General features: G+C 42.6%; 1 protein-coding gene across 4 annotated transcripts in view; it reads right to left on the bottom strand.

Moving 5' to 3' along the window:
* The window catches only part of kcnab2a (potassium voltage-gated channel subfamily A regulatory beta subunit 2a), a 72,400-nt gene that overhangs the window by 59,705 nt on the left and 2,695 nt on the right, over positions 1-10,000 (bottom strand). For 2 of the 4 annotated variants that reach the window (XM_060858069.1, XM_060858075.1), the window contains exon 2: positions 5,549-5,725. The exons of the other annotated variants lie outside the window; for them this stretch is intronic. The gene's annotated coding sequence lies outside the window, so the exon portion shown is untranslated. The remainder of the gene's footprint in view (positions 1-5,548; positions 5,726-10,000) is intronic. 4 annotated transcript variants of the gene reach the window in all.

The raw sequence follows: 10,000 nt of genomic DNA on the forward strand, positions 1-10,000 counted from the left end.
TTCTACACCTGATCACCTACTTATAAAAAACATCAATAAAACTCTTTAGCATCAGTGAGCAATAAAGTGTTCAAAAAAAATTCACCACCCAGGAAATGTCATTTTATTACAGGAAATGTGTACAAGTGCTTGTAGCGTCTGCGTCGCGCAAGACGGAAAAAACGGTTTCGTGCACGTTGTCGCACGTCTAAACATTGTTTAAATACGATGCATGATAAAACTGCACAGTATCGCAATAAATAATTGGTTTAAATTGGTTGCACTAGTTGACTCTGAGGTTGTGGTTTCAGGCTCTTATCTACTAGTGTGTATTTTCATGCTTAAAATCTTACTTAAAATGTATTTACATGATATTAAAAGTATTGGGCTTTAGACGTCCAAACGACGTCTGATTACAGAATCCAACATTATTTTATACACCACCTACGTTAGCCATTTTTATATGATGCTATACATCGTAACCCTACACTCACATGGTGGATGGTTGTGTCCTGTGTTGGTTACAGAACAGCTCTCAGGAGACGTTCTGAACACGTATACGAATACGACATGGAGGCACTGGTGTGGAAGGAGCTCTCTAATATAGACTCCACTCGAGTAGGTCTGAAGGTCAAGCTCAAGTCTACTTCAGTAACCCCATTTCAAAATGTCGTTAGCTCGGCCAATTACCGTGTTACAGAAGAAACACTCGAACTCGTACTGACTGCTAAAGTGACAGGAGTCATGTGACCTTTCAGGGGCAACAGAAATAAGTACATCTGGCTTGATGCTGCAATAGAACTTTATATAATTTTGTTGCTATCTGCTTTTGAATGATTAGTTCAAATTAAAAAGGATTAGTGCTTAATAAACGTAACGTTTCTCATTAAACGGTTAAATCGCATTTGTTCGAGTGGCTTTTAGATGAAAAAATGAATGTTTTACGGAATGTTGATATAATTTACAGGTGGGTTTGATTAGAGCTGGGCGATTAAACGATAACGATATGTATCGCGATAGACACGTGATTGATATCAATAAAAAAAATGATCGATAAAACGTTCTATATTTTTTATTCTTCGTCGGAAGAAAACAGGAGGTTGCGAAGCGAGTTTGGTTGCATTAACAAAGGCGCTCACTGTCTGGTAACCTTGCAACATAGGGAGTGACACGCTAACAGCCAATCATGTAACAGTATCACGTTTAGTTGCGGCATTTCGTTGTCTCGTGTCGGTCTGCTGGATTCCTCTTCAGTAACCGGCGACTGATGAGCAGGAAATGAGCCGCAGCGAGCGAGGAAATTGTAAATAAAAGAGGAAAAGTCAGCACGCCAGTACGGCAGTTTATTGGATATTATAAGTCTGACCGCAGTCACCAGAAGGTGAACAGCTAGTGAACTTCCTTGTACTAAATTCTCAGGTTTCTCTGTTTATATTTAACACTTTGCACTATTTTATTACACTTTATTAAGCATTTCTTACATTTTCTTTCATTTTGCACCTTAAATGTTAAGAGATAATTGTTAAGTGTTCGTTGTGACTTTAGACTTATGTTTACATTATAATTATGTGAGTTTGGTCTTAATAACTGAGGGGATTACGATCAGAGGAAGGTTTAGTTTAAAATAATAATGTTTAAATGTAATATATTTTTCTCCTGGTCCTTATTTTAAATGGGTCATAAAAAAGATCAATAATTATCGATATCGACCGACATGAAACACTGATATCGTGATACAGTTTTCAGCCGTATTGCCCAGCCCTAGGATTGATTATCGCGTGGGGATCGGACGGCTGTAACTTTACACAAATGTAACACAAACTAAACGCCTGAATTACATTAAATACAGTGTGCAGTATTTCATTACATGTAGAAATCCTTCTCTAGCAGAAGAGACGGTAACCAGTGATGCAGGATGTAATGCGTTTTTGTTCCGTTACTACAGTTTACTTTGTGGTTTAATATATGAGTTGTTTTTATGTTTCTTTTAAGTGTCAGAAGCAACAGATTAAACAACGTAGCTCAACATGCTACCGTATGTTATAGCCATGTCTTCTGCCTGGTCATATTATCCAGTTTGAGCTTTTTAAAAGGTTTGTGCTGCATTTAAAATCATGAACCTTTTGAAAAGAGTAGTTTAACTACACATTTATTTGTCTCCAATAATAAATTAACACTGAAATTCAGAACCGTTCCCGTGAAACAATACCGAAGAGATCTCAGAAAAGTATAAAGACCTAATTTATGGCATTCATAACTCATAGGGGTTTTTTTACACCTGGTCACTTCATGCGTTTTCTGTGATCCGATATCTATCCGATGGTAAAAAGACCAGGTCTAAATGCCCTCCGAAACGTTTTGGAGACGGATATAAATCCGATGGTACAAACCCCTTCAGGAGGTGGTCTGGGACGCATTTCAGATTAAACTGGACAGGTGTAAATGAATGTGGTTGTTCAAGCCACATACGTCAGCGCTATACTCCTCCCAAATGGAAGTACGTCACTCGCAGGTGACTCACGAGTCGTGTATCGCTGTTAAGTAAACGCTGTTTTTTGTAGCATAAACGTCGTAACGAGTTTTTTCGTCTTCATTTTGATCGCGTTCTGAAAACCGCACACACCAAAGCGTGTTCCATTTCAATTACCCCGGAAATGAGGTAAAATATATTAGAGTTTTGGGCGGGAGCAGAAAGATCGGATCGATATCTGATTCTCCGAGACGCATTTATGTGGCCTAATGTAAATGGAACAGTTTTAACAAATCAGATAGCTATCGGATCAGAGACAACACATGAAGTGACCGGGTGTAAAAAGGCCCGTAAGCAGGGACAGAGCAGATCAGCTATTATAGTCCAGCTTTTGTGATGGATCACGAGGAACGTGTCTAATATCAGGCATCAGGATTTCAACTAAGAACGGAAGAAATAACCAACGAGATACTCGACTCAACTTTTCACTAAAAAAACAGAAATATTAAAAGTAAACGTGTACACAAGTGTCTGTGTGACTGAACTATAGCTTTAGATGAAATTAAACAACTTCAATGCACAAACGTTCACGGCGTGATAAATCTCAATTTTCAATAATACATGACAAGAACACAAACGGTTTATAACAGTGACATAAAGCTAAACAGACAAACAAACAAATTTCCTTATTCGGAGAAATAACGAAAACAAACACAAGTAAAAAAAACACACAAAGTCAGCAAAACCTGCTGAGAAAAATTATTTAGAACACCAGCTTTCCAGTCTGTAATGATCGTTTGTGTAGGAGTGTAATTACACATCACGAGGTGGTGCATCACAAAGCAAAAACGTGCCAATCAGCATCAAACCACCTCATAACCAGAGTGAATCTTTACACCCTTAATTACAAGAATATAGTAAAATAATTTATACAGATCATTTCAACTGAATTTGGGAAAAATTCTTCAGGTCTTTCTGGTGATGATTTATAAAACTTGTTAACAGGCCTGAATACTGGCACTGTGTCTATACTGAAGAACGATTTACTGACCGGCACGGTGACACGAGCTGCACGTTTAAAGGTGGGGTCTGCGTTGTTTGAGAAATGCTTCAGAAAACCGAGTCGGGACGACAAACTAAACAAAAACAAAACTAACCTGTAGCCAATGAGCAGAAAGGGGCGTGTCTTGTCTATGTGGGCGGAGAGAGTGTTCAGCGCGCATGTGTGACATTAGCATAAAGGGGCGTGTCTTGTCAATATGGGCAGAGAGAGTGTTCAGTGTTTTTGTTCAGATAAAAACAAAGAAAGAAAGAGAAGAAAGACTTACGATAAGGTAAGAAGTAGGACGTGTTAATATAGGATCAGCTTTCCAGCACTGGAAAGAACTGAAGGAGCAGGAAGTTGGTCACATATTCACAGATTGGAGTTTCCTGAGTCAATAACTCCTGAGCTAAAAGCTGTTACTACACAAATAACACCTCTTTTCTATCGTAGTAATGTAGAGACGCAGCTACAACCGTGTTTTGTGTAGTAACAGTGTTTAGCTCAGGAGTTATTGACTCGGGAAACTCCAATCTGTGAATATGTGACCAACTTTACTTAAGACGCCGAGGCGCTTTTTTCCTTCTCGATAGGTGAGTAACGTTGGTTTTGTTTTGTTACACAGAACTAATATATGTCTTTGTCCTTTACATGATTATGTTTGTGTGTCATTTTTACTTGTTTGTTTATCTACAATCGTATTGTTCTTCCCTTCAGCTATGATAAAGACACGTTTCTTTCCATTAGTCGCCTGGGTTACGTATGTATGTGTGGGCGGAGCTATCGATACAGGGGTGGGACCCGTTTGGGTTAGGGGCGTGTTTGTTTTGGTGATTTTAAATGTCAACATTGGCTTTTAAACAAAGGAGACCCCACCTTTAAAATTCAACAATAACAACAAAAAAAATTGAATGTTTTGTGATCGGTCAGAATCCTGTGAGAAATATTTGTATATAGATTGTACGGCCATAGAAGAAACCCTGGAGGACCAAATCTGGTGATGCTGATTTAGATGATAAGCTTTTTTATTGTACATCACATCACATCACCCACTCTGTGGAGAATGGACCGTTCCAGAAGCTGACTCCACTTCCTCGTTCCACCAGAGTTCCCTCCATCCTGTGATGGGACAAACTCCTGCATGCATACTGTTTTGCAGTCCTTATAAAATATAGACTGAATAATTATTTCAGTCACCTTCCGCTGACCTTGAATAAACGGAACGTAATTATTTATTCACTATCGAAAGACACGCCATGTCGCATCCCGTCACGCTCTGCACTTCGTTCCACTTACGATTTCAGCATCCAGATCAAAGCCTGAATCAAAACAACGAACAACTTCATGTCACTGCTGTTTTCTGACGATTTCTTCCTGTTCGTATGGAATATTCCTGAAGAACTAAACAAACTACCCACAAACCCCTCAAGGTGAATGGATAGAAAGAATGCAGTGTGGCGACAAAACAATACGGCCCTCGTGTTCATCGTGCTGTGTTTCTGAAGACTGCCTTTGGTAACGTAGGCACCTGATTTTCTTGAAGTTGCTGCAGCAAAACCCTGCGACCTGCACCTACCTGCGATTCCCCAACGTTGGCCCTGTGCCCACTTGCTGAGTAAACCCGTCCACATGCACTGCAACGCGGGCAGAGACTTCGATCAACCTTTAAGTGAAAGCCACCCTCAGATGAATAACGGCGTCATGAACCTCCAAACGGAGTTCTGTATCGTTACCGCGTTGCGTACCATGCATGTACACTGCAGCGCTCAGGGAAATGTCAAGCGAACGGCGGAGTTTCATGCAACTGGTTTCTGAATCCCGTCATGTCGGGAATAGATGCGAGAGCAGGACACGCTACTCCCCAAAAAAAAAAAACCCTGGTGCAATACGGTATGCAGACATGCAGCAGAAGCGGTGTGAAAGTGGCACAATGTGCACACATGCACATACGTACGCACAAAAGCATTGAGCGAGGAAGGCGATAAGGAGGAGGAGGAGGAGGAGGAAGAGGAGGAGGGAAGAAACGACAGATCTAACGATGGTGTTCAAGAACCCACCTCTGTCCGCTGCCGACGACTGACAATGGAGGAGAGCGGCCCGGGTGCAGCCAGATTTCCGCTCGTTTGATTTGAGGGAGAAAGAAAGCCGGAGGAGGAGAAGAAGAAGCGGCGGGGCAGAACGAGACGGCAGCGGGGAGTGGGTTCGGTCTCGCCGTGCCTAGCCGCGCTGCTCTCCTGTCAGCATGAGAGACAGTGAGAGAGGGTGGAGGGAGGGAGGGAGAGAGAGGGGGGGAGTGGTGGAGGGAGAGAGAGAGGGGGGGGGAGTGGAAGAGAGAGCGAGAGAGAGAGAGAGAGAGAGAGAGAGAGAGAGAGAGGGAGAGGGAGAGAGAGATGAGAATGCAGAGAAACCGAGAAGAGAAAGAGAGAGTGTGTGTGTGGTGAGTCTCGAGTGTGTTTGTGAATAGAGCAGGGAGCGGATGCATTAAAGGCAACGCTCGCACCCTCCCTTTCTCTCTCTCTCACACACACACACACACACACACACACACACACACACACACACACACACACCTCTCTGCACAGTCAGAGGAAGAGTCAGCATATGGACAAACAGTCAGTGAAAGACACAGGAGGAAAAAAAACAAACCAAAAAAACCCCCCCACTCTCCTGCAGTCTGAGAGCTCGGGGCTGAACCCGTATCTACAGAGGATTTATTAAACATCTCTCAACACCAGATTAATGAAGTCAGTTAACATCTCAATGTGGCAAAACACTCGACCTCCTGGTTGGTAAAATCTATACACGATAAAAATAATAAGGGTTATAAATCCTACATATTGGCTTTAGTTAGGAGCTTCAGCATGACTAAGCATTTCAACCTGAGTGACCGTAACAGCAACCTACATTAAACACTTCTGTGTTAATGATGAAATATGACGTTTGAGACGGATCGGTCCTGTAAACCTCTGCTTGTCCTCTGGACAAATTTTAGGTTACAAATTAAACTTCCTCCAAGTTGAATATTCAGAGCGTCGACGTTCACACCAACGCCATCGTCCGTCGTAGCGCCACACGGCTGCGCTGCATTCTGCGACTCTGAGTCTACTTCAAAATGACGGAAAATTGCATTTAGGAGTAATGGAGATACTCGTGCAATAACGACCTCCACTTAGGACGATCCACAACTGCTAAATATACAACAAGAGAATGAACGACTGAACAAAAACAAACAAATAAATAAATAAATAAATAAACGCGTACGGCAGCGACCAGACGCTTAGATCCACAATGGTGTTGCGTCTCAGTTCACATTAAACCGTTTTTCAGGGTGGACCATTGCACCTGACATAACAGCAGGACTTCGATTAAACCTGGGCTTCATTGTTCAGACACAGGGAAGAGAATTACAGAACAGTTTAGAATGACTACTTTACACCAATAAGTGTTAAGTGTGTCGTTTAATTAGGAGCGCTTGGGTTGCTACAGGCTGTAATTATTAGCTGCACACTCAGCAGCTCTTTTTAAAAGCCCGTGAGCGAGTTGTTTACCGACGTCGTCTGCGTTTCTGTATACGTTACCGTTTTATGCCTCTGACACGGAGATGACCAGGTTAATTGTGCGGACTTGCACACCACACACTCGAACCCCCCTGTCCCCCCCTCCCCCTCCTAGGTGATTCTGCAGAGTCACTCGGTTCAAAATTCATGAAGTCGACACTGCAGCATTCAGCTCTACCGGAGGGAAGAGAAAAGGGATGAAAGAGGAGCAAAACTAAGTATGTGTGTGTGTGTGTGTGTGTGTGATGCCTGGTTGTTCCTTCTCTCTTTTCAGGCTGTAACCTTAGTCTCACTTTCCCCACACAGCTCGCATTAATGCATTGCTCCAGTGCAGAGGCTTGGGGACTGCAGTAGCTCCAGCACTGTGCTGTGCTGCGCTGCGCATCGTCTGTAGTCTGGCTCAAGTCCAGCACCGTCACAGACATGTCGCAGCGTTCGGCTCACAGCTTTGCCACGTCCTTACGGCGAAGCGTCCGTATGGACTTCCTCGTATTACAACAGCACGCCCGCGGCCTGCGCGACTGGTCCGTCGGATTGTCACAAAACAAGAGCAGCTTTTCTATAACTCACAGTCTAAAGACATTCAGCTTCGTTTAGCTCTTTTACTTTGCTCTACGTAAACATGTTACCGCACAGTATCTTCAGAATTCGTCACCATTTCACAGAAATACCAGCGACCTGGTCAAAAATGGTACGAATTCTTTACAGGCATAAATTAGTAAGTAATTAGTAGTAATCATTAGCTTTTGTGGTAAATAAGTTTATATTCATAAAGCGCATTGAAAGCAACGGAAGTTGTATATCGTCGCTGTCGGGCGGAAACCTCGTATGTCCAAATTTGGTCAATTTTGGTCTATTGGTCAGTCCCCACGTGGGTCTGTTATTTTTACAAGTTATTAACCAATCTAAAGTCTTGAAAATAGCTTGAGCGCAAATCTCATAACTCCATTGGACACTTCAACTGTCCACCTCTTCCTCACTCCGTGGGAGAGCTTCACGGCATATTTCTCCTCAAGAAGAGTCGCAACGAATCAACACGTCTTCTGAGGTAAATGTCTTCAAAAAAATGGGCTCAAAGAAAAAAAAAATCTTGACCCCCGCTAGTTCTGGTGCTGGTCTGAGGACGGGAATTTAGCGCAAGACAATCCACTGCAACGCGGAATAAACCCTGTGTACTGCAGATAAGGTACGGCGTTTTTTTAATGTCCTGAAAAATAACGGTTTTGGAGATACGAGGATTCCGCCTGACAGCGACAATATATACGAAAGGGGGGTTATTTTTAATAAATCTCTCAGAGCTGCTGTCATAGTAAATGAATCAAGTCCTTCTGGCCAATCAGAATCAGACAGCACTGTGGTGTAAATCACAATTAAATGAGAATGAGCCATTGAGGCTGTGAAGCAGTACGAACGCAGAAGCATCGCCGGTAGATTGAGAGTTTAAATCCCAACGCTGTGACAGCCAAGAAAGCGTAATTAACCCTGTGCTCTGGGTGTGAAGGGCACCTCAATTCCCTCCAGTCTCACGCTACAGCCGATCGTGTATGTTCTTATCACAAAAGGCTAGTTAGCGCTCGGTCAAGGGGTTTGTAAAGACTACAATAGCAATGGATAATAATCTTTATTAACTAGGATGCTTATTACGTATCTAAAAAGATGCTCTATAGGAGCCAGTTTATACCGGTCACATGACTTGTATACATGTAAACAAGATGCGAGCTAACTGAAGTACGTTAGGAGGATTAACATTAGCTAGACGGCACATCGGAGCCAACGAGAGCCAACGAGGTATCCTGCTCAAGTCAGAAAAACATTTTGCAATTTCAATTCTTTCAACAGCACAATGAGAAGCTCTGCGGCTGCTTAATACGATTTACATACAGTTCTTTTCTGCGTATGTTTTACCCCCACGGCCTGGGACTCCCCTGGAAACGGCTACAAAACATCGCTCTCTCCGTGTTCACCCATCTTCAACACAATAACGTGTTATCGACAGATCCAATACTTGATGGGTGTCGTCACTTTTGGTAATTATTTTAGAGCTGGAAACCGAACGCCAGGCGCTCTGAAGCCCCTCAGAGAGCAGCGGATTTAAAATGACTAATCTATATAAAGCGCTGACATTATTAACCCTATTAATAACCGTGCCACTGGGACAAACTACTGTTCCTGAGAGCTGTTAACTTATTCACAATATTCACTTACTATAAATCCTCACGCTCCTGCTTTCGTTGAGATGAGACACAGTTATTACGCTTCAGCTACATGGTATCTGATACGTGAAAAGCGCCGGTTAGAAGATATTAGCTGTTTGTTTTCTGTCAATAATAAACAACGCACTACTTTATTCTGTTAGTACAGCGTTAACGTTCTGAGCGTTACGACACCCCTTTACTCTAGCTTAAAATGACTATAGAGACGATGCTTTTAAACAACACACACACGAACCCTTGAGAGACGTAAAAGATTTATTGTAACAAACTCTTAGTATAACTTGGATACAAACAGCATGATTCAGTGCCATTACACTGAATATCAGCGCTCTTGGAACACGGCTTGTCCGATCGAAACGATAGATCAGAACTACCTGCTGAACAAACACAATAAGCACAAAGTCTTTTGCTTGAATGGCTGACAATGGTGTGATTCTGCCCCGAAACTGTTACACAAACGGACTCACACAATTATACGCGACGTCTTTGTGCGCCGTAGCCTTACGATTTCCATTCACTGGATCGAAGAGGTCCAACCCTGTTCCAGCATGGCATGACAACGCCCAATGCCACTGAACCAACACAAATGTCCAGAGCCATGCCCCAAAATCTAGTGCAAAGTCTTCCCAGAGAAGTGGAGCTTAGGGTAACTAACACCATGTTAATGACCACGGTTATGGAATGAGCACACGTGGGTGTAATGGTTAGGTGTCCACATAAAAGGTGCGTTAAATATTGT

Source organism: Tachysurus vachellii, chromosome 22 (assembly GCF_030014155.1).
Source record: "Tachysurus vachellii isolate PV-2020 chromosome 22, HZAU_Pvac_v1, whole genome shotgun sequence".
Lineage (NCBI taxonomy): Eukaryota > Metazoa > Chordata > Actinopteri > Siluriformes > Bagridae > Tachysurus > Tachysurus vachellii.